This window comes from Chlorocebus sabaeus, chromosome 12 (genome assembly GCF_047675955.1).
Source record: "Chlorocebus sabaeus isolate Y175 chromosome 12, mChlSab1.0.hap1, whole genome shotgun sequence".
NCBI lineage: Eukaryota > Metazoa > Chordata > Mammalia > Primates > Cercopithecidae > Chlorocebus > Chlorocebus sabaeus.
Genome location: NC_132915.1, coordinates 43,347,652 through 43,371,218, shown reverse-complemented (window position 1 = coordinate 43,371,218; position 23,567 = coordinate 43,347,652). Strand labels below are relative to the sequence as shown.

The following is a 23,567-nucleotide window of genomic DNA, read 5'->3' as shown; positions in this document are numbered from 1 at the left end:
TTGCAAAATACTTAGAGCAGTATGTTGCACATCGCCAGCTCTCAATAAATGATGGCTATTATTATTGGTAACTCTTTTAAAACTAAATGTTTGGTCTCTTGAAATATCTTAAGCAGGGATGGTTTCAGATTGCCATCTGCTCTTAATTGGTGAGCAGGGCTGCCACCCCAGGCTCAGATGTAAGCTGGTACAGACAGCCCTAGTGAAAATGAGCCTCCACATCATTAAATCTATAGTTGAAACACTTCTACTGCACACTTGAACACTTGAACACACACATTTCATCTTTCTTGGCTATTTGGACTTACTAAGCATTTCTGTAATACTTTTTTCTAACTTGGCTGCTTCTCATTAGTGGTTCCTCACATCACCCATGTGAAAGGTGAATACAACAGTCCATATTTTACAGACCAGGAAATTGAGGTACAAGTCAGCCTAGTGTGGTTTGGCCAAAGGCACCAGAAAATTAAGCCCTGGAACTCGAAACTAAACCCGGAGTGTCTCATTGTTGAGTTATGGTTGACTTGATGAAGGAGAATGTTCTCCATAGTGATTCAGAGCATTCAAATAAAACACAAAAGTGATGTCCTCTTCTTGGCCTAAGAGCAAATATACTACCTATAGTCATCATATGGCAGCCAGAGATACCACTGTAAGATCAAATCTGATCTAGTCGCTTTTCTATGTAAAACCTTGTTCTGGCTCTCCATGACCCCAGGATAAAGTCCATCTTCTTAATGTGGCATATGTGGCCTTCCCTGTGCTCCTCTACCTCCTGCTGCCAGCCTCATCACTCACTCCTTCTGTCCTCACTCCAGTCATGCTGGAGACTTTCAGGTCTCTTAGTGCGCCTTTGCACATAAAATGTAGAAAAGAACCTGGCTCTATCTTATTTCCTCTCCTTTAGTTGAATGTCACGTTTTCTAAGAAGTCTCCCTAGATTTCTCAAGACTGGATGAGTTGGCCCTTCTGTATACTCCTACAGTACATGAGATTTATACCACTGATCTCGCTAAAACTGTATCTTAAATCAGTCTGTCCCATGAGCCTGTTGTCTCCTTCAGGACAGTAATTATACCTGCCTCATTGTAGATCCCTAGCTCCTAGCACAATGCCTGCAAACAGTGGAGATATAATAAATACTCTTTTGATTGTATGAATGAGCAATATGCCTTGTGATTTGACATTTTCCATTTCACAAAATGGATAAATACTTTGTATCAGACACTTTGATAAGTACTAAAGTACAATACGTTATGGTTTGAAGATTTAACAGTGGAATTTCTGGCAATTGCCAGGAGGGAGGTAAGGTGAGCTATGAAGCCTATTAGTGTGGGTATTTGCATTAAGATATATCTCATCCTGGTCTCTTGGTCTTCAATCAGCATTGTCCAAGTGACTATATATTACAGTTATCCAAACTGGTACAACTTTGACAGTGGAAGTGGGCAGTATTGATAATTGTATTTTGACAATACCCATAGACTGGGGCTATCCCAGCAGAGTGAGTGTGTGGTCACTCTAGGTATATGGATTACCCTAATGTGCTGTTAGTCCTGAGCTAAATCCCTGGTTTAACTGATCCATCGAATGGACTCAAAGCTGCTGCTGGGTGAGAAATCTCACAGTTGTGCTGACTGAAACAGCTAAGAGACATGTAGCAGTCACTTTGCAACATATGGCTTGACAATCCTTTTCCTGAAGTAGCTCTAAACATAGTGGTAGATAGCTCTAAACATAGTGGTAGCTCAGTGACAGTAGCAGGTGAGAGTGGCTGTTAAGCAATAGTTCTGTCACTCAGTAAAAGTTTTGGCACCTGGATTTGAACATGAAGGATTCTAACTGGGGAGCTGAAAGATTTCCAGATTAGCCGAATTGCTCAAAGCTGCCAAGTTGGCCTGAGAACCTTCCTTTGTGAGTGAGATATGGATGATACTTGAAACTACTCCTTAGCTGGAAAATGCAATTTAAGCATATGTTTAAAAAGCAATAATTAAAATATTACTTTTTCAGAGCTCTTTGGTGCTCCTGAATCCATGGCTGTGCCAAATGCTTAGCTGTGCAGAGGGTGGTTATCTTTCAAGGCCAGGATAGTAGCTCCCCAATCACTGCATGTAGCTTTCAGCCTTGTCATGAGCTTAGGAGGTGAAAGAGGAGGACTTACATATTAGCAATAAAGGTGAACATCTCTAACACCTGGAAGGTGTTGAAATTCTGGTTAGCATGCTTGTCTTGTTTTGGCAAATGTCCTATATTAAATGGAAGGTGGCATGTTCCCTTTATTAAATTTCTCTTTTCTTTTCTGATAGGATTTCTCCAAATTTATGTCTATTACTTATGCCTAGAAAAAATTAATGATTTGTAGCTAACACATTCATTGACATAATACAATGTTAATTGCTGTTGTAATGGTCTTGGATAGGAGTTAGAAATTCCTTTGTATTAACAAAAGTTTAGGAAATGTATTATTGTTTAAATATTCCACACAAATGAACATACATGGAGATAGCAAAATAAAAAACAAAACAACAAAACAAGACTCCGTGAAACTGGTTGAAAACATTCACACTCTGAGACGTCAGCTTGCCATCCCATCTTACCCTTTATTTAGTCTTGTTTTAGTGTCTATTTTTTTTAAGACTGAATTGACCCTAGGTGTGTTTATAAAATGACATTTTAAATTCTCTAATTCAAACTTCTAGGTCAGAGCTATAATGTTGCTTCAGGACTGAGTTCCTCCGGGAGGAAAACAGCAACAAAACAAAATATTTTAAAAAGTAGTTGCTGCATGAGTAAATTGTGCCAGTTATGTGCCATGTCCCTTTTGGGAAAGAGCAGTGCACTGTGTGCAGAAAAGAAAGGGACCCATTGCTTGGTTTAAAGAACTGGAACCGATGGGATATCTATGAGTATAACGTATTTGGAAAGCAAATTGTTGTTCATACTCTTTATGACTTTCCTTGGCCAAACAACAGTAGGTATTTCATGCCAAGAAGAACTGAGGGGTTTAGAACAGGAATTAGGAAGGAAAAGTCACCCTTCCAATGAGGGAAGAAAATGGCACTGGGCAGGGTGTGGTGGCTTACGCCTGTAACCCTAATACTTCGGGAGGCCAAGACGGGTGGATCACTTGAGCCCAGGGATTCAGGACCAGTCTGGGAAACATGGTGAAATCCTGTCTCTACAAAAAATACAAAAATTAGCCAGTCCTGGGGGCATGTGCCTGTAGTCCCAGCTACTGGTTGGGTTGTGGGGGTGGTGTGTGTTGAGGCGGGAAGATGATTGCTTGAGCCTGGGAGGTTGAAGCTTCAGTGAGCCTTGATGGCACACTGCACTCCAGACTGGATGACAGAGCAAGGCCCTGAAGAAAGAAAGAAAGAAGGAAAGAAAGAAAGAACGAAAGAAAAGAACAAAAGAAAGGAAAGGAAAGGAAGAAAGGAAGGAAGGAAGGAAGGAGAAAGAAAAGAAAAGAAAGAAAATGGCACTGGTTATGAATGTGTCCCTACTATTAAACTGCCTGGGCTCTCATCACAGCTCCTCTTTCTACTAGTTGTGTGACTTTGGGGAAGGCGTTTAACCTCTTAACTTCAATTTCCCATCTTTAAAATGGGAATAATAAAAATAACTACCACATATGGTTTTGGTGAGGACTGAATGAGATTATACATGAAAACATTTAGCAAAATATTTGGCAAATAGTCAAGTCAATAAATATCAATTATAATTGTGAAAAACCCAGTCATTTGACATCATGACTACAATTTTTATTTCAGTCTGTGCTTGAGTATATGGTTAACACCCATGAATATGTGTACTTCAGTTTTATGGGTTCACTAAGAGCATTCAGGCCTTCAACACTGCATTATTCCTAGATCAGGGAGCTCCTGAAACAAGATACATCCAGAGAGCCCCACTTTCCCAGTGTACCTCAGTGGATCCTAGTCCTCTTTCCTAGCTTGGGCCTACCACAGCTTGCTCAGGGGAGCTAATGGGATTGCAGCACCGGACAGAGACAGGAGGCCATGGATGATTCTAGTTCTCAGGAATGCCTTTTAAATCGTGTATGCTCTCTGTTGCTATGTTATTTTTTTAAAGTAGTTCTTTCTTTTTCTGTATTTTTATTCTAAGGCAAAAATCATAACGAGGCTAGGTTCAATGTCACAAGATGTGGGTATTAAGTTTCCCTGAGAAACCATATATTTGGATGGTGAATTGGCACCAAGACCTCTCACCAGACTCTAAGAACATCTCGTCTCTCTTTGAGTCTCATTCTTCTCTTCTCCTTCCAATAATTTTAACCACAAGAATACACATCGTTTCCTACTTGTGTTTCTTCTCCTATTTTTCCTCTCCAGGCCTTCCAGTATCTTTCTAGCCAATTCCTTATATTATATTCCTTCTGTGTGAAATGCACTGTGATGCGCTGGAAGAAGAAGTAAGGAGATGTGAAATGGGGATTTTGACTGTTGTGACAACTTGCTATTATCTTGGTCCTATTATTAATCTCTCCAAGTCCCATTTGTAAAAAGATGGGGAATAATAAACTCACCAAAGCTGTTTCATAGGATTTTAATGAGGACAAAATAAAATATTAACTATGTGAGTACTTCTCAAATGTTATTATTTTCAAAGATTTCTATTTATTGTTTAATGGATTTCAATACAATTTCATCTGATGCAAAAATTAAAAAAGGTACATTAAAGTTCTATTTTCCTTTTGAAAATATGCCTGAACTGATCCAATTCTCTTCTGTTAAAAAAAATAGACTTTATTTTTTTTACAACAGTTTTAGGTTCACAGCAAATTGAGTGGAAGTTAAATTCTTCTATTTTTAATTTTAAACTAAAATATGACAAAAGGATTTCCTGATGTATCCACCATTTAAGAAAAAGGTAACATTTTTCCTTTGCTGGTCTAAACGTTTATGGATTGTTCTCATTGCTGTTTGTTTTTAGTAAATGGAAAAATAAATCGCTGGTCTAGAGGCCCCTTGCTCTCCCCTCTCAGCATTCTAGAATCTAGATCTGCTCTGTAAAATGTGCTAAAATGTTGCTTGTATAGCCTTGCTCTGGCCTGTGCCTAAGCTCTACAAGTTTTTTAATGACCATGAAAAAGTTTTACTTCTCACATGTTGATGAGGAGCTGGAATAGATATTGTTTAATAATTGTGAATCTGTTCACTAGAAAATAAGAGTCAGATTGAAGGCTATTTGTCATTGGAACAAATCATTAGTAAGCGACTGGAGGTTTTTTTGAGCCAGGGACTGTACTATTCGCTTAAATTTGCTAACTTATTTAAATGTCATAGACACCCTACGAAGTAGGTCATAAGAGCCCCATTTTATTGAGAAGAAAATCAAGGCTTAAAAGAGATTAAGTAATTTCTGAATGCAGTGATGCATCCTGGTTGAACAACTAGGATTTCTTTTCATTTTTTCTCTTAACAGGTCCTAAGAAAATGAAGGAGCCTCTTCCTGTACTCATGGTACATAAGGTATTTCAGTATTGTACACATAAATAGCATACATCTTCTACCATGAGAAGAGAATTGCTTGGCAAATCCTCCTCATTGATGATAGTTTTGACTACGTCCTTAGGTCTTGTGCTAAACATTTTTCACATCTTATCACATTTCAGCCTTGCAGTAATCCTAAAGGTAGGATCATGAGCCCCATTTTACAGGTGAGAAATGAGAGTTTTTGCTTGCCCAAATTTATACACACATGTATCTCTTTGACTCCCTAGCCTGCGTCCTTCTCTATATATCATATAGACGTCAACAATAGATATTTTCTTCAAGGGAGTAGTCTCCTCAGAAATTGAAATCATTGGTGCCATAAGCAATACAGAAATGGGAAAGGTTCCCTTGTGCCCCTTGCAGGACGTGTGATGGGGGTAGTGGCTGGCTTCTTCAGTGCCCTGCTGCAGAAACCTCTAGGGGAGCATATAGGCAGGTTGTGGGGCTCTGACACCGGGGCAGTGTCTAGGGGTGAATATTCACAGCTCCTGAAGCCCCAATAGGTCTGTGCTACCATGTGCTTTTTTAGTTTAGCTGTCTGTAGGCGGCTTGTGTTAACCAGCTCAATTAGACCCTCTACCTTGTCACAAGGACAGAGGGCTCTCTTTATTACGGAGTTCTTGCCTTGGTGTACCTGAAGAATTGGATCACACCTGGGTTTGGAGAATGAGTACAAGGTTTTATTGAGTGGAGGTGGCTCTCAGCAGATGGGGGAAGGTGGAAGGGGATGGAGCGGAAAGGTTTTCCCCTGGAGTCGGGCTGCTCAGTGGCCCGAGCTCTCTTCTGACTGTCCCACCCAACTCTGCCTCATTCCACCGATTGATGGCCTGCCTGCGTGTGGGTGTCTGTCGGGGCTTGCCTCTTGACATCCAGCCGCCCATGTGTTCCTCCACTGATGTGCTCTTCTAGACGTCCAGCCACCTGTGTGTCCGCCGGCTAGGGTCTCCGGGTTTTTATAGGCACAGGATGGGGGCGTGGCAGGCCAGGGTAGTCTTGGGAACTGCAACGTTTGGGCAGGAAAATAAAAATGCCTGTCTTCACCTAGGTCCCTGGGCACAGGCCCCGGGGTGGAGCCCTAGCCAGGGACCACGCCTTCCTCTACCCAGCACTTCCCTGGCGCCCTCCGTATCATTTAAAGGGACCATGCCCTGCCCTTCCCAGCACTTCCCTTCCCTATCAATACCTACCCATTGCAGCATCCTTTTATCTCTAACTTCACTGTGACGGGGACTGTGGGACGTTGAAAACTTTTGGCTGGAGTGGCCATTTTGTCTTTTGGCCATGCTTGAGACCTTTTTCAAAGACTCAGAAAAGTTCCTTCTAAAACATTGTCCTCTATTCCTGATTCATGCCAGAGAAACAGGATTTCCAAGTAGACAAGTAAAAAGTACATTGGAATGACTTAGTGCCTGGGTTCCTGATTGTTCTCACAGATGACATCCTACAACTGTCTCACCACACATTATTTTTTAAATCATTTTCTCTAACCTAAGTATCTCTGGTAACCAAATTTTAGTAACTCCCCCAAGGCAACCTGAGGTTTGGAAACCAAGGGGGCCGTTCCAAGTCTTTTGTGGACTGAGGCATGCAACCACAGAGCTAAGGTCAGACCCCGTTAAGATGGGGGGAGGGGTCGAGAGAGAGGAGGAGTGGAGAGAGCTTCATGTCTTTCCATTGTACTGGAATTTAACTGGAATGACTGAAGGCAATTTCTTTTTAAAATCCTTCCCCCCTGTCACCTCATTAACACCTCCAATGAAAGGCAGCTGTGAGACTGTTAACTCTTTGCTTGCACATTCTTGAAAGTGCTATTGGCTGGGATCTCTGGTCCTTGTGAGAAGATACCCTGCTGTCACCAATCTGGGCATCTGTAGCTTGAAATCAGGGTTTTTCCAAGATTCATATTTATACCCCAATAGTGTGCCGTTCTATAGAGTGAGACATGCATTTCTGCCAGGTTTTGCATATTTTGAGCTACTACTCCATAAGCTGCAGTATGTTGGGTTTTTTGGAACTTGGCTGCCTCAAATTCTTTTTGGAAATAAAATGAGAGCGTATGTGAACATTCATTAATGTATTCAGTCATTCATTTACCCACTCACACATTTAATAAATCACATTGGATGTGAGCCTGCTATATGCCAGGCAACATGTCAACCTAAGGGGTGTAAAGGAGAGCAAAACGTTGTCCCTTCCCTCAAGGAGTTTACTATTTAAAGTGGGTTTCAATAATTATTCCAATATAATGTGATAAAATGATGATAAAAGTTACTCTGGGAGCAAAACAGGAGAGACAATAAAGCAGAGTAGACTAAGGGGGGTCAGGGAAGACAGAAAAGCAATATTTGAGCTATTTTGAAGAATAAGTAGGAGTTAGCTATATGGAGAAGAGCTGAGATGGAAAAGCTGTAGGTGCCAAGACAGAAGGGGATGATTTTGGCATTTGCTGTTGAGGATCATCTTTGTGTGAAGTGTAGTGAATACTGGTGAGATGGATGCTCTAGTGTATGACCCACTCCACCACTTGGAGATTGTAGCATGCAGCCTTCCAGCTGCTGGGAGTGATGATGGCTGTGAAATCTCAGCTTACCTTCTTTTGGAAATTGCCCTCAACCAAAGGGAACTTCCTTGTCGAAGTTTACACTCGTTCCCCTGGGACAGTATGCATCCAAAATATAAAGGTACAAAGATCTCTTCCCCTTAATTTAAGGCAGAAAATTCTGAATATTCATCCCATTTCAAGAGATGTCAGGAAGGTCTTCTGAAGCCTCTGATGCAACTGGACCACAGTTCAACTTCTGAGATTCTTGGTTCCCACACTTTTGACTGTTGTTGTGCCCTGGCAGATGGTGCAAGAACGGATCATAAGGTTCAGAGAGGCAGGCATGCTCAAATAAAAATATTCTGTAAGGCTGGGAAACCTGCTGGCTACATATCTTCATCAGGATGACCTGGTGGATACCCCTTTTACTTCAGTGATCAGGAATATGTTGGTGAGACAGGCTCCAGCATCAGAGAAAAACTCAGCAGTGACTGAGGGCAGGGGATGCTGTTAGAAAACTGAGTAGACTGATAACAATGTGAGTGATAGAATTTCAAGAAATAGAGGTCAGGTAGTGATCCTTGGCTATCAGAGGCAAGGATATTTTTTATAATGAGGGGCAAGGTTGAAGTGTTAGCTTGGTTGGGAGCTAAGTTAATAGAATGGAAGTAACATTTTACAAGAACTGTAAATATATTTATTTCACATTTGAAAGCCTCCATAAAGCATACATCAAGGAAGAAGCAACAAATAACTAAATAGGCAGAAGGACTTTAGCAGTTGACATGAGAAATCTTTTGTTTGAGTGCTCGTTTTCCCTGTGACTCCGAGCTCTTATTTCCAACACAGTGCTGGCATAATGGAGACAAAAGTGGAACTGAGAGATGGTTAATAGGATACAGTGGCCCTGGGGGCAAAATAGATGGGGTGAGGGTCAATAAGAACGTACTCAGTTTACACAATCAAAAGAAATCAAGGATGGATGATCAAAAGGCTGAACACAGCAGCCAATCCCCTTGCCCAGTCTCTAGACCTCAGATAGTTTCTGAACCTGAAATCCTGAAAGAGATGCCAGATCTCCAACAGAAGCTGAAAGCAGAGGAAAAGATCAATTTTGGTTAATGTATGAATCAGCTCAACACGTGGGTGCAAGTCAAAAATGGATCATAGCTGCATTACAGTCCCATTCAGGGATAACCTTTATGGGGGCAGTAGTAAGAGGAGACTCTGTCAATGAGTGGAGATTCTAATGGCACACCTAGACAAGCATTTTATATGAAAATAAAAGTGGTCCAATATAAAAATAGAGAAAAACTCATGGGTAGTGATGAATGGCTTCATTGGTTGATCAGGGGCCAAGAAGAAGAAATATTAGAAGATGTGGTACAAAATGATCTGGAGAAGAGGCATGTGTAAAGACTTATGGAAGTGACTAAAAAGAGTAAATATCCTTATTTCACATGCGAAAGCCTCCATAAAGCATCCGTCAAGGAAGAAGCAATAAATAACTAAATAGACAGAAGGACTTCAGCAGTTGACATTAGCCAGTTCTCTCTTCAGCCATCCAGTGCGGGCATAATGGAGTAGTTATGATGGCAAGGAAGAGGCTTTTCATGGATCCAATATCATGGACTTTTACCAAGGCTGACCTAGCTACTTTTGTTGGCTAATCTCTTATGTGTCCACAACCCCAATCAATGCGCAGCTGCTGACATATTACCTTCCCTTATGTAGATCAGTTACTGAGTGGTGGCAAGTTGATTACATTAGAATCCTTCCACCCTGGGAGAAGCAACCATTCATCTTGATTGGAATCATCACATATTTTTTTATATTTGTGTATGAGTTTGACTTAGGTAAGGTCTTTGTCATCATTAGGGTATATAGTGCACCAACAAAGAATCCCATACACTACCACGGCCTTTTTTTTTTTTTTTTTTTTTTTTTTTTTTTTTTTTTTTTTTGGCAAAGGAAGTGTTGTAGTGGGCTTATGGCTATGGAATCCATTGATCCTGCCGCCACACCCAGAAGTTGCCAACCTGATGGACTTACGGATTGGCTTAGTCGAACTGGGCACTGATATGGGGATGATACCTAGTGAGAATGTGGCCCCATCCTATACAATGTGGTATCTACTCTACATCAATGATGATTTAATGTTTTGTTCACAATAGAAAGAGTACATTGGTCCAGGAACAGAAGAGTAGAAGCAGAAGGGAATTCTCTTATTGTAAGTCTTAGTGACCCGCTTGGGAAATTTGCATTTTCTCCCTGCAAAACTCTGTGATCAGTGTGTTTACAATTCCTGGTTTTCAAGAACCAGCACTTTCACTGGAGGATATAACAAAAGTTCCATTATTAGGCAAGAATTGCCATCTGGTCACTTAGGCTTGCTTATGCCCAAAAACCAGTAGGCAAAAAAGGAGTCACCATTCTGCCATGGATACTTGACCCTGATCATCAGGTGGAGGTGGGGCTGCTGTTACTTTAGGGGTGAAGAGAACTGTATATTTTGCACCCATGTAATCCATGGAGCATTTCTTGATACTCCCCTGCCAAGAGACAAGTACTGCAGCAAAAGCCTAAGAACAGCCTGGAGACCAGGGCTCGGATCTTTTAGGATTGAAGTTGTGAGTCATCCCACTATGTAAGCGATGTAGATCAACAGAGGTGTTTGCGGAGAGAGAGAGAGGAATTTAGAAAAGGTAATAGAGGAGGGAATGATGTGAATCTGTTTCAACCATTAACACCAGCAGCCGTGTGGGGGCTGAAGTTTGTAGGTTTTTCTGAGGAAACAGACCAACCACAATCCACAATTTGCTGTTTGAAGAATGTATTATTATATGAACCAGGTGGATCTGAGGAGTTCAAGGTGTAAACTGAAGTGGCTGTGGTGCTGTGGTGTGTCACCCAGATCCCCTTTTGGGCTGAGGAACTCATCCCCAACTACTGGGTATGTTGATGGCTCTAGGCTCTCAATTGAGCCCCTAGTTAGGTATTTGTGTTAGACAAAGACAGTGTCCTCACTCATATTTCCTCTCCTCCCCAAGGCCACCTGTATATAATGACTGGTTACTGTGGAGGTATGACTGTCTGGCCTTCTTGCCTCAACAAATCTGAAGGGCCATTTCAAATCCAAAACTTCCTCTAGGATCATCTGTGGCCTCCATTACCACTTCATGTGGTTTAAATTCTCCCTCCGCCAAATCCTACTGTCCTTATCCATGATACTAAGGAGGGCACTCTCTACTAAACCACCTGCATGCATATGTATCAAAGTCTCAGAGGCTGATTGCTAGGGAACCCAACCTATGACAAAAGGGTATGTGTGATTTGGGGCAAAGCCTAAGCTATTGTATCAACGAGACCTAAGCATTAAACAGGTTTCAAAAGAGAATGCCATTTCTGTCTGATGCAACAGTCCAGATGGTTTAGGCTCACAGGCAACTCTGTCCCACGAGGTTATTCAAGAACCCAGGCTCCTTTTTCCTCATTGATCTACTTCTTCCTTGAGTGTTACCTCATTTGATTCATTGAAGTTCTCCCATTATGTTCCCACCTATGGGAAAAGGAAAAGAGCATGGAGGAGAAAATGTCCATTGCTCTAAAGCTCACCATTTTGGCTCACATCGGGATAACTTAGTTCTAGATATAGAGGATATTAGAAAATGCAGTCTCTAACTTACACATCTAGCCTCAACTCTGTTATTATAGAAGAAGGAGAACAGATTTTGATGGACAACACTTTCAGCCAAGCAGAGGCGGCGAAGGTGGAAAGCAGGACTTACTTCATGTATAAAGACAGTGCTAAGCTAGGATGTTGAAATATTCTTCTGAAAATCATGGGGAGCCATTGAGTAGGGTAGGAATTAAATAGTGAATCATTTATAAGGAGAATATTATTGTGAGGCCAGCCAAACAATGATATGACTTTTTATATGGAAACGCTATTTTGTCACAGTATCTTCCATAAGAGATGTGATCTCTAGTTTGAAAATGGGCACTGTTTCTGATCCCTGCTTTCTCCTCACAAAGAGAAAAGACCTCAGGGAAAAAATGAATGCTGTTCCTTCCAAAATACTATGGATGGGTTTTTCTCAACCTTTCCTTGAAGGAAGAATTATCAGAGTAGTCTCTTCCTTCCCACTCCCCCAAACGCAGGGACAGGGCCTCAGGATGGGACTTTGTGTGTTACAAAAAGTAAAATGCCATCTAGTAATACTGACTGCAGTAATAATTGCATTTTGTGCATTGTTGGAATTTTCCATTTGACATTGGAATACATTCTTAAATAAATGTGGTTATGTTATATATCATTTTAATGGGCATTTTTTTTTTGCTATATTTTTCTTGCTAATGACTTATTACTTGCTGTTTATTTTGTGTTTATTTTAGACTATAGTAATGATGTTAGATAGCAAATTTGAGCAATTTTCTTATTTGAGTTCAAAATGGGTAGTAAATCAGTGAAGACAACTCACAACATCAACAATGCATTTAGCCCAGGAGCTGCTAACGAATGTACAATGCAGTGGTGGTTCAAGAAGTTTTGCAAAGGAAGTCGGGCATGGTGTCTCACACCTGTAATCCCAGCACTTTGGGAGGCTGAGGCAGGCAGATCACTTGGGGCCAGGAGTTCGAGACCAGCCTGGCCAACATGGCAAAAACCCCTCTTTAATAAAAATGCAAAAATTAGCTGGGGATGATTTTACACACCTGCAATCCCAGCTTCTTGGGAGGCTGAGGCAAGAGAATCATTTGAACCCAGGAGGTGGAGGTTGCAGTGAGCCAATATCAGGCCACTGCGCTCAGGCCTGGGTGACGGAGCAAGACTCTTGTCTCAAAAACAAAAACAAACTAACAAAACAAAAAAAAAAGTTTTGCAAAGGAGACGAGAGCCTTGAAGATGAGGAGCATGGTGGCTGGCCATCCGAAGTTGACAACGACCATTTGAGAGCAATCATCAAAGCTGATCTTACAACTACATGAGAAGTTGCTGAAGAACTCAACGTCAGCCATTCTACAGTCATTCAGCATTTGAAGCAAATTGGAAAGGTGAAAAAGCTTGGTAAGTGGGTGCCTTGTGAGCTGAGTGAAGATTAAAAAAATTTATCGTTTTGCAGTGTAATCTTCTCCTATTCTATGCAAAAACAATGAACCATTTCTTGATTGGATTGTGCTATGTGACAAAAAGTGGATTTTATAAAACAATTGGTGATGACCAGTTCATCTCGGTTGGACCGAGAAGAAACTTCAAAGCACTTGCCACAGCTAAACTTGCACCTAAAAAAAAAAAAAAAAAAAAAAGGTCATGGTCACGGTCACTGTTTGGTGGTCTGCTGTTGGTCTCATCCACTACAGCTTTCTGAATCCTGGCAAAACCATTACATCTGAGAAGTATGCTCAGCAAATTGATGAGATGCACCAAAAACTGCAATGCCTGCACCTGGCATTGATCAACAGAAAAGGCCCAATTCTTCTCCATGACAATGCCCAACCACACGTCATACAACCAATGCTTCCAAAGCGGAACAAACTGGGCTACGAAGTTTTGCTTCAACCGTCAAATTCACCTGACCTCTCCCCAGCTACCTACCACTTCTTCAAGCATCTCGACAACTTTTTGCGGGGAAAACATTTCTACAACCAGCAGGATGCAGAAAATGCTTTCTAAGAGTTCATCCAATCCCAAAGCATGGATTTTTACGCTGCAGGAACTAACCTATTTCTTGTTGGCAAAAATGCGTGATTGTAATTGTTCCTATTTCACTTCAAAGTTGTATTTGAACCTAGTTATAATGCTTTAAAATTCAAGGCCTGAAACTGCAATTATTTTTGCATCAACCTAATACATGGGTGTGTGGGGAAGAAAGAGTGTTGGAGTCATTTGGGTCCAGTCAAGAGAGTGTGCTTGGCTCAGCCTTGGCTCTGCATCTAGATTTATGACTTTTCTCAAATTGCTTGGCTTCTCTGGAATTTACTTCTAAATTAGGACATTTGACAAAATAATCTAGAAGTTTCCCTTCAGCTTAAAAGCTTAACTTACTCCGAATAGGTCTTGAAACTGAAGTTTGGAACCAGCTAGAGTTAGAGCCCAAGAAATGTTTGTTGAATTTAATTAAATTTCTGATTTTTATTTTAGCAAAACAAATCATTGCTTGACCCTTAGCCCACATGGGAAAACCACCCCTAACATTACAACAGCAGTAACAACAACAAACAACTATGTGAGCTTTCTACAGTCTCTGATGAATTATCTAAGTGAGTAGATGAGCTTTCTTTTTATCTGCCTGTTCCAGACGCAGATTTCACTGAACGATGAGTGAAGGGGAAATTCCAAGTGAAGGCCCCTGCACGGCCCATGGCCTCCTGGAGTCTATCTCATATATCACAAAGGTGGAGAGATAAAGAGGACACAATGGAACATCTAATGTGCTCTTTTCCTCATGGTATTTTGATGTCTATGGGAAAAGAATTATGAGGGATTCTCCATTTAAACTACAGCACGCCAGGTCTCTCGGGGTTGGCATTCAGTTTGGGCAGTGAAGCACATTCTCAGTTTCACACAGCTGGCTTGGGAGTGGCAGACACATTTCCACTATTCTGGGTCTGGTTCAGAGAGGAAGATCACTGGTTACTGTCGGTGACTGCAGCAGCTTAGGGAGCCAATGAAGACAGAGGTGAGAGGCTGAGGCAGAATGCAATTCACTGAACTGAAAATTCACCAGAACACTAAGGCTCATACTGGCAAAAACAAAAAAAGGACCACGTGACCTGCTGCAATCACTTCTGACCCCGACCCTTCATTTTCTAGATCTTAAAAAAATAAAGTAGCACCTGCGGGACGCTCAGTCTTGAGTGACTTTAATAAACCTGAGCTGTCGGCTGAAGGGCAAGAATCATATATTTGTGATTAGAATCAATGAGCAGCAAGGCGTGTACACAAACTGGCAATACTTTGATGGCAAATCTTTCCTTTTCAGATATTTTTGAAAGGCTAATTTACTTATAAATTTTAATTTCCCCCAGATTAGTGGTCATGTCAGCACTTAAAATGCTGGCAGGGGGAAAAATCAGTATCACATTTGTCTTTAAAATGGGAGACACAGGACACCTGGCCTCTGTTAATACAGGGACACTGTACAAGAGTAAACTAGGGCACAATACAGTTCTTATTCTGAATTGGAATCCATCTGTACTCTACAGTAGGAAGACAAAAGGGGATTGTTAGCACTTAAGGCACCTTGACACAGTCGTACCGTTTGACTCTTTTATTAATTGCCCCATCTGCTAAGTGAGAGCTCTCTGACACAGGTTGGCGCAGAACTCTTAAAGCCCTTAGTCTGCTTCCTATTGGTTCCACATGTGTTTGTATTTGTTCTCAGTAGGCAGAGATTCCAGAGAGAAAATGAACCGCTGCAGATCGATTGCAGTATCAGTCATGCAGAAGACATGGTGAAGCGTGCCATTTGATTTTGATCTAGTTTTAACCCTTGGGAGACGGTTGCCCTGGTTCCCTTGGCTTTTGTTTGCCTGGGTTTTTGTTTGAAGGCTCAGATGCTAATAGTGGGACAGAAAAGGCAGTATGATGCCCTCATTTTAGGAAATGCAACATTTCTCCTTTAAGTCATCAGTCCTCAAAAATCTTTTGTCTCTGTCTTGGACAGAGCAATAGAAAAACCAGAAAGCATTAATATCAGGGAGTGTGTGTGTGTGTGTGTGTGTGTGTGTATGTGTGTGTGTGTGTTATTGCTGCTGTGAAAAGATATGCTCTGTTTACGTAGCCAATGATAATTTCTAACAAAAGTACATTGACAGTGCAGGCAGTCTGGGCCGAAAATGACAAAAGACAGACCAACCAAACTCAAGAGTTTACTTAGGCAATCATTCTCCCTGGTATGATTTGTCTTTGTCCTTTCCTTTTTATTTTGTTTTAAGGAGATTCAATGATGTTGAGCTAAGGATGTGGTGTCTATTTCAGCCTCAGCTTTGCAATTTCCGCATTTAGCCTGGATTATGTTACAGCCAACGCATGCTGGGATATTTTTCTACGTACAATTTGGAGATAAAAGAAACAGGAAAGGCGTGGCATCTCCTCACAAAGTTCCTTTATCATGGACTCTGGGGCTAGGGGTTGCATGGTTGTGTGTGTGTGTGTGTGTGTGTAGAGGGAGAGACAGAGTGACAGAAAGAGTGACAGAGATGGTGAGAGAAGTAGGAAAAGATTAAAAGTCTTGGGCCACCAAACAAAGCTCTTGCCTCTTGGTGATGTCCTTTATCTTCTCACTAAGGATATCTGAGTTCTCTGTTCTGTTTTCTGAAACTCCAGGAACCTAAAACTGGAGATGACAGGGACAGGGCTGAGGCCTGGTCTCAGCATACAGTGGAGAGCCTAAGGTTCAGGAATTACTTAGTACAATGTTTTTGTCAGCCCCTGAAATTGCATTTTCTGCCACAAGTCTGTCTTTAAGGCTCCATACCCTGCTCTGCTTATATAAGCAGGCTGCCCCTTTCTTCCCTGTAAAGGAGCATTGTATCCCTTGAGACTCTTGCTATTGGGAACAATAGAAAACATAGTCCAATTGACTTCCATAAAATGTGTTTTATGAGTTCACATAAATGTATGGGGTAGGGGTGGAGTTGACTTTGGACATGCCTGAATTCAGTGACTCCACATTTTCTCTGCTCTTCTAAGTCTGGCTTCATTCTCAGGCTCCATTTGGTGACATGATGGCTGAATTAATCCCCTCCAATTTCATGTCCTGGTGGAAAGAGAACCTGTCTTTCTCCTAGTAGCTCAAGAAAATGTCTCAGTGGGTCTGGCTTAGACTGATTTGGATGCACAACAATGAATCAATCCCTGTGGCCAGGGGAATGAAATATTCTGTCTAAGGCTAAAACCATCCTATTCCTAAAACTGGGGTAGAAGTCAGTCTGAAGTTCATGGGCTAACATTTGTGAGAAGGTTGTTTCTAAGAGAAAAGTCTGGGTGCTGTTATTAAAAGGAAGAGTAGAGGCTGCCCATCCAAAGAACAGTCCAAAAGTTATTCACTGCAAGAGTCTTATAAGCTCAAAAGAAACAGAGTAACCTGGTCAGTTCCATAAAGGCTTTCTCTCTCTCTCTCTCCCCCCCCCCCCTCGCTCTCTCTCACCTTCCTTTCTTTCTGTGTGTGTGTGTGTGTGTATGTGTGTGTGTGTTGGCAAGGATACTGATTAAACATACTGCTTTCAGGGTCAGATATCCTGGGATCATATCCTAATTCTGAAAGTTACTAACTTTTTGAATTTTTTTTAAGTTACTTAAAATTTTGGGTTTACATTTATGCTATAAAGATTTAAGGTAGGGTTAACTCAGCATAATATCTAAATAAATAAGCATTTTACATTTTATTAATGATCTCATTTGTTTGTTCTTGCCTACTCCTGCCATACGTAAAAATAACATTTCACGAGAATTAAACAATTTCTTATAAACAATTGATGTTTTAAACATCAACTCTTATACAACTCTCAAGATACTAGCTGACAGCATCAGGTAGTATCTTGAGAGCTGTACAAAATTTTACTTTCCTAAGTTAGCCTCTGTGTTTCAGAAGGATAAACTGCTTTTTCTTATGTGGTATATATTCCCTACTGCCACAGACTCTTCTTGAGAGAATAAGTTTTGCCTAAGTGTACCCAGAATGACTGTGTCTCTATGAAGGATGAGATAACTTGTCTTTTCAGTGAAAACATCTTTTGCTGCATTAAGCTTGTGCCCCACTGCAGGAATCTATTAGTCCACAAAACTTTCACCTTCCCACAAATGTTTCAACAGCTGGGACGCAAAGTCTCACTTAGAGACAAATGTGCACACCACATTTACAGTCTGAAATTCAATCTTCTAACATCAGTTGATTAGAATGAACATTAAATGCATTGTAATTCTTTTCATTTAAATAGCAGCCAATAAATTTATACCATAACCCATCCCCTATTTCAATAGCATATTCAAAAAGTTTTAGTTAATGTTATTTTTACCAGTTGATGTCTAAATATTTACTAAATTTTTCAGGTGCTCAGGGCATGTAGAGTACCCCAGTATTTACAAGGCTATACATGTACACACACACACACACACACACACACACACTCTCACACACAGAGCAAGTCATACCTTCTTCGTGGCAATTAGGAACATGTTTCTGATTATTTTCTTTAAAAAGCATTTCAAGGCTGGGTGCGGTGGCTCACGCCTGTAATCCCAGCACTTTGGGAGGCCGAGGCGGGCAGATCATGAGGTCAGGAGATCGAGACCATCCTGGCTAACACGGTGAAACCACATCTCTACTAAAAATACAAAAAATTAGCTGAGTATGGTGGCAGGCACCTATAGTCCCAACTACTCGGGAGGCTGAGGCAGGAGAATGTTGTGAACCCAAGAGGTGGAGCTTGCAGTGAGCTGTGATCATGCCACTGCACTCCAGCCTGGGTGACAGAGCGAGACTCCATCTAAAAAAGAAAAAAAAAAAAAAAAAAAGAAAAGAGAAAAAAGAGAAGTATTTCAATAGGATTCCCTCTACCTCAAGTACCACCTCCTCTGAGAGATCCTCTCTCTTAATCAGTTTGCACAGTGCTTGGAGTGTAGTTAAAGCTCAATAAACGTGAGCTATGTTCAACTGATTATAGTTACTATGTGACTTTAATTATTAAACAGTACTGTTGATAATGTTAATTCTACTGGGCTCCTTAGTTTTCTAAACTGGGAACCATTATATGTGGATCTCACCCATATTTGATTAAACCACTCAGGCTATCTCACTGACCCAAAGGGATTGAACACATTATTATTCCTGAAAAATTATCGGCTGTAAGTTCATCTCTTTTGTGGATGTTTACAAACCTCTTTTCCTGAAAGTTTTATATACTCCAGCTAGCCTACCTTCTAATGAAATATATATCCTGAGAAAAGAACATTGCTCCCTCCCAACACCTGCTGAGGACACTTCTGCTTTTCCCAAGTTGCTCTTTTCCTCTTTTTACAGTGAATGTATCATTGTCTAATATACCGTGTATCATTTACTTTACTGATTATATTTATTCTTCTACTCTTGGCCTCTCCCTGGCAGAATCTAAGTTCCATGAAGGCAGAAGTTTTTTGTGTCTTTTGTTTGCTGACTGATGTATACCAGGCATCTTGAGCACCATTTCTTTCTGTCTTTCAAATGACATTTTTTCATTGTACAGGTTTCAGTTGTACAGGTTTATAGTGTTTCTGGGATAAGAGCAGCTTTATTCCAAGTAAGAGGAGGATTGGAGTGTTGATCTTGGTCAGTCTTTTTTCATGGCCATCCTACTCATACTATGAACATCTTCCTACCTGGCTGCATTTTGGAATGGGCAACTAGTGTGACTTGGCACTCATGGGCTTCAAACTACAGAATGAGAAGACTGCATAAATTCCCATGATTCAAAGACTCTCTGATGTGTTGGTTGGCTAGGGGGAGGAGTGGGAACTGAATACAGAAAAGGGAAAATACTATAGTGTCTTGAATTATTGAGGCTAAAAACCTATTTCATTTTTGGACATCATCTTTGTCTCTTGTACCTGGGGAGAACCAAATCCTCTGATGCTTCCTTTCCAGAATTTTCCTGCACCAATTATCAATTTATTAGCTGAGTTGAATGTGACAAAAACTCCAAAATTATGGTAGCTTCATCAAGATAATATTATAGTTCACTTTTTCATAAAAATAATGCAAAGGTAGAAGGATTGGCATGGTGGCACCATGGCGTCATCAGGGATGCAGGCATCTTTCAACACTACCATATCTAATGTGTGGTCCTTATCTTCCTGATCCAGGATGGAGGCAGAGGATATGCCTTTATATCTGTATTCCAGGCCAGAAGTGCTATGAAAGTACAAGGAAAAGAGGCGCAAAACTGCTCCTAACACTGTTGCTATAATTTAATTGCCAGAACTTAGTCTTATGGCTATTACTATCTATAAAGGAGGTCTGGAAATGTAGCTTTTATTCCTGATGGCCCATGTCATCAGAAAATGTTGCATTTTTTTTTTCTTTTTTTTGCCACCAAAGTCCAGTCATTTAATAACAAATGCTCCCTCCACCCTCACTCTGTCACAGCACCCTGAAAAGCATAGGTCCAACTGTGTGGGAGGGGGATGTGGAAAGCCAGGGTGAATGGAGGCAGCAGGTAAGGGGTTGGATGGGTCCCTGCCCCTCCTGTCACTGGCTCCTGGGAGCACAGAATCAGTCTGGGCACAGAGGCCTCTTCTCTGCCTAGGCACCAGCAGGGAGCTCCATCCAAGGGAGGCCAGGGCTGTCCACCAGCCCAGCCAGAGAGCATGAGGGGTCCTCTTTTTACAGTGAATATATCACTGACTAGAGAAAGGAGGAGGAGAAGAGCGACTGTGTCCATCACACTTAGGTCCTCTGGCCTGCCTCTGCCATGTCCAGCTGCTAGAAGCTGGCCTTTGTCCTGTGAGGGGCCACCGGCACTCACTCCAGCCTTGGCTTCTTGGCCTTCTTCTCAGACCTCACCACCTCATTGTGGGCTTTCTGCTTCTTCACCAGCTTGTTGGCTTCTTGGTTTTTCACCTCTTGCCGAACATGATCTTCTGGTACAGGTACTTCTCCCACTTCTTCATCATCATAATGGCCAGGCATTTGGCTTCCCTCTCCTCCTCCTGGGCTAGCCGCTGCTCATCCTCCAACTTCAAGGTGCCTGTCTTCCCCTTCATTCTCTGCTTCTCCAGGGCTGCCAGCTGGGTCTCTTCCTCCTTTTTTGAACCAGCCTCTGCATCTTCCTCCTCCTCCTCGTCTTCATTTTCTCCCCCTTTATCACCATAACCTTTGTTGTCGTCTTCCTCTTCCTCCTTCTCTTCCGACGCATTCAGGATTCGTGGGTGCCCTCCCCGCTGCAAAGCCAGCAACCTCAGCTTTTCAGGTGGGATGTAATCTCCTTCCTTCTCGGTCACAAAAGGTGAAAGGTGTGGGGGCAGCTGCACCCCAGGGAAGTACTCTGCCACGGGGAGGAGAAGCCTAGTGTTTACCAAGTCAAACACCCACTAGGGCTGAAGGTAGCACCTGCCAATGATGGAGGTCTGCTGCCCAGGCCGGTCGACAATCTGGTGGGTGATGCGAGAGTTCGTGACGTCATAGGTGGCCCCAATGCACAAAGACTTGTCCCAGGACACTTCCCCCAAAAAACTCCTGATGACGAAGGCCAGGTCCTCTCGGGGCACCTCTAGGTTCAGGAAGAACTTCAGGCCCTCAGAAAGCTTCTTGTGCTTCTCCTGTGCCTCCAACTCCTTCCTGTGGTCTTCTCCTGTGCTGACGTCTCCCCATCGGCGGGAAACTCATCCACCTCAGGCTCCTCCTCTGTGGCAGGCACCACCATGCAGACCAGGCTGGCACTGAGGGCTGCCAATTTCTCCATGGAGCTAAGTCCAACACATGGGTGCCCTCAAAGGCCTTTGCCTCTCTTTGGGCCTGACCCTTGAGCTTTAGTGGGTGGTGGAGGTTGAGCCACTGGTAGAGGCGGAAGTTGACGAAGCCCAGCAGGGTGGCCTAGAACTCGGTGAAGGTGGCCATGACCCTGTAGTCCATGTCTGTTGGGTGGTCATGGGAGAAGGCATAAGTGGTGCTGTCCCAGGACCTTGACCTGGTAGTGAATGCCTTTGATGGACAGAAAGACCTTGTGGCAGGGCACGAGCAGCCATGATGTAGTGCATGAACTCCATGGTGAATGGTCTGCACATGGCCCTTGCCAGTCTGTGGGAAGGTGGAAAAGAGGAAGCACAGGGAGAAGGTGTTATCCAGGTCCTGCAGGGCATCGATGAACGTGGGGTACCATTCCTTGATGATGTGGTCAAGTTTGTAGTTGGGCTTATTGTCCTTTAGATGCTCTACAGTGTTTCCACTTGCTCTTCCCATAGGCCTTCTGGAGCTTCCGGACTAACACCTTGTATTCCTGGAACTTGTTGACGATGGCTTCATAGAGGAGAAACCTGATGTCTTTGATAAGGTAAAAAGTTCAGGCCAATGTAGAACACTTGTTAACCTTCTTCTTGTGTTTGGGTTCATGGGGATAAATGCCCTTCAGAATGCACAGCCGCCTGAAGTCAGCCAGGCTTGGCTGGAGCTTCTTACGGGCTTTGTTCTGGATGATGTAGTTGGTGGCTGAGCATCGTTCATACTTCTTCTTCCCAAGGCCTCCCATGGCTCCATGTTGGGGAGCCAACTAGAGCTGCGCGGATGGACAGCGCCACTTCCTCCCAACGAGGTTTTTATTACTAAGAAAGAGAGAGAGAAATTAGTAGGCAGGCAAGTTGCCTTCTCAATTCAAACCACCTTTATGATACTCAGTAACTAGAACCCAAGTTGTTATAATTACTAAGTACCTCAGCTTTCTTCTCTGCAAGTTTAGAATGCCAACTTCATTGTTTAGAATAGTATTCTCTTCATTTCTTTCTCTAGCTCAAATATTTAAAATAGCTCCCAATTAATAACTGGAAAATTTTCAATTTCATTAGTAGCATCATATGATAGAAAGAATCAAGTTTAGAAATACCTGAAAATAAGAATGATGACTTCTCATGATCCTGGGTGTTGGTTGGGTTCCTCTGCCAGTCTCACCCAGTCTTACTCATGCAGCTGCAATTAGTTGGAGGGAGGGTCAACTGGAAAATCCCAGATGGATGTAAGTCCCACTCATCTCAGGCAGTATCTGCTGGCTCTTGGCTGCGGCACTGAGGTTCTTCACGTGGCCTCTCATCCTCCAGGAGTCTAGGCCAGCTGCTTTGTGCTCACAGGGCTGCTGCATTCCCAGTTGAAAAAAACCTATGTTGCAAGGTGTCTTAGGTCCTAGTTTTGGCAACCATGCTGCTCCTGATACATTTTTATCACAAGTCCAGTCCTGAGGCAAGGGTTGGAGAAATAGTCTACATTTCTGTTTGGGAGAAGAGGCAAAGGCATATTGAAAAGGGGAATGCTTTCTAGGACAGGAAATTGTGGCCATTTTTTGGTAATTCACACTAGTAGCTATAGGATTTTGGACAAACCACTTAATATGACTGAAATATCAATTTCCTCATCTGGAAAATAGGGTTGGTAATTACCCTGAGGGTATTTCAGAAATAGATGATGTCAGACTTATAAAGTGCCTGGAGTAAAATGATATTTAGTCAATATTAATTCTACCCGATTCAAGGTTCTCCCAGATCCTGCCATACATCCTCCTGACTCTTTGTGCACCCTGCACTCCAGCTAATCTCTTCATGGTCCTCTGAAGCTACCACTGAGGTTCCCAGTGCTTCTGCCATTCCCTTTAACTGAAATGTTTTTCCTTCCCTTCTTAGTCTAAAAAACTTTATCCATATTTTAGCATCTGGAGTCATTTCCTTAATCAATCTTTGCCTCCTCTGGTCACCATGATTTTTTGGTTGTCTAAATTCTAGCAGCCCTTGTAACTTATGCCACAATCTCACTCTTTGATTATATGGG

The 23,567-nt window shown here is 42.2% G+C and overlaps 1 pseudogene; it reads right to left on the bottom strand.

Moving 5' to 3' along the window:
* Positions 1 to 20,482: 20,482 nt before the first annotated feature.
* LOC103219437 (pescadillo homolog pseudogene) lies at positions 20,483 to 22,305 on the bottom strand (annotated as a pseudogene).
* Positions 22,306 to 23,567: the final 1,262 nt, after the last annotated feature.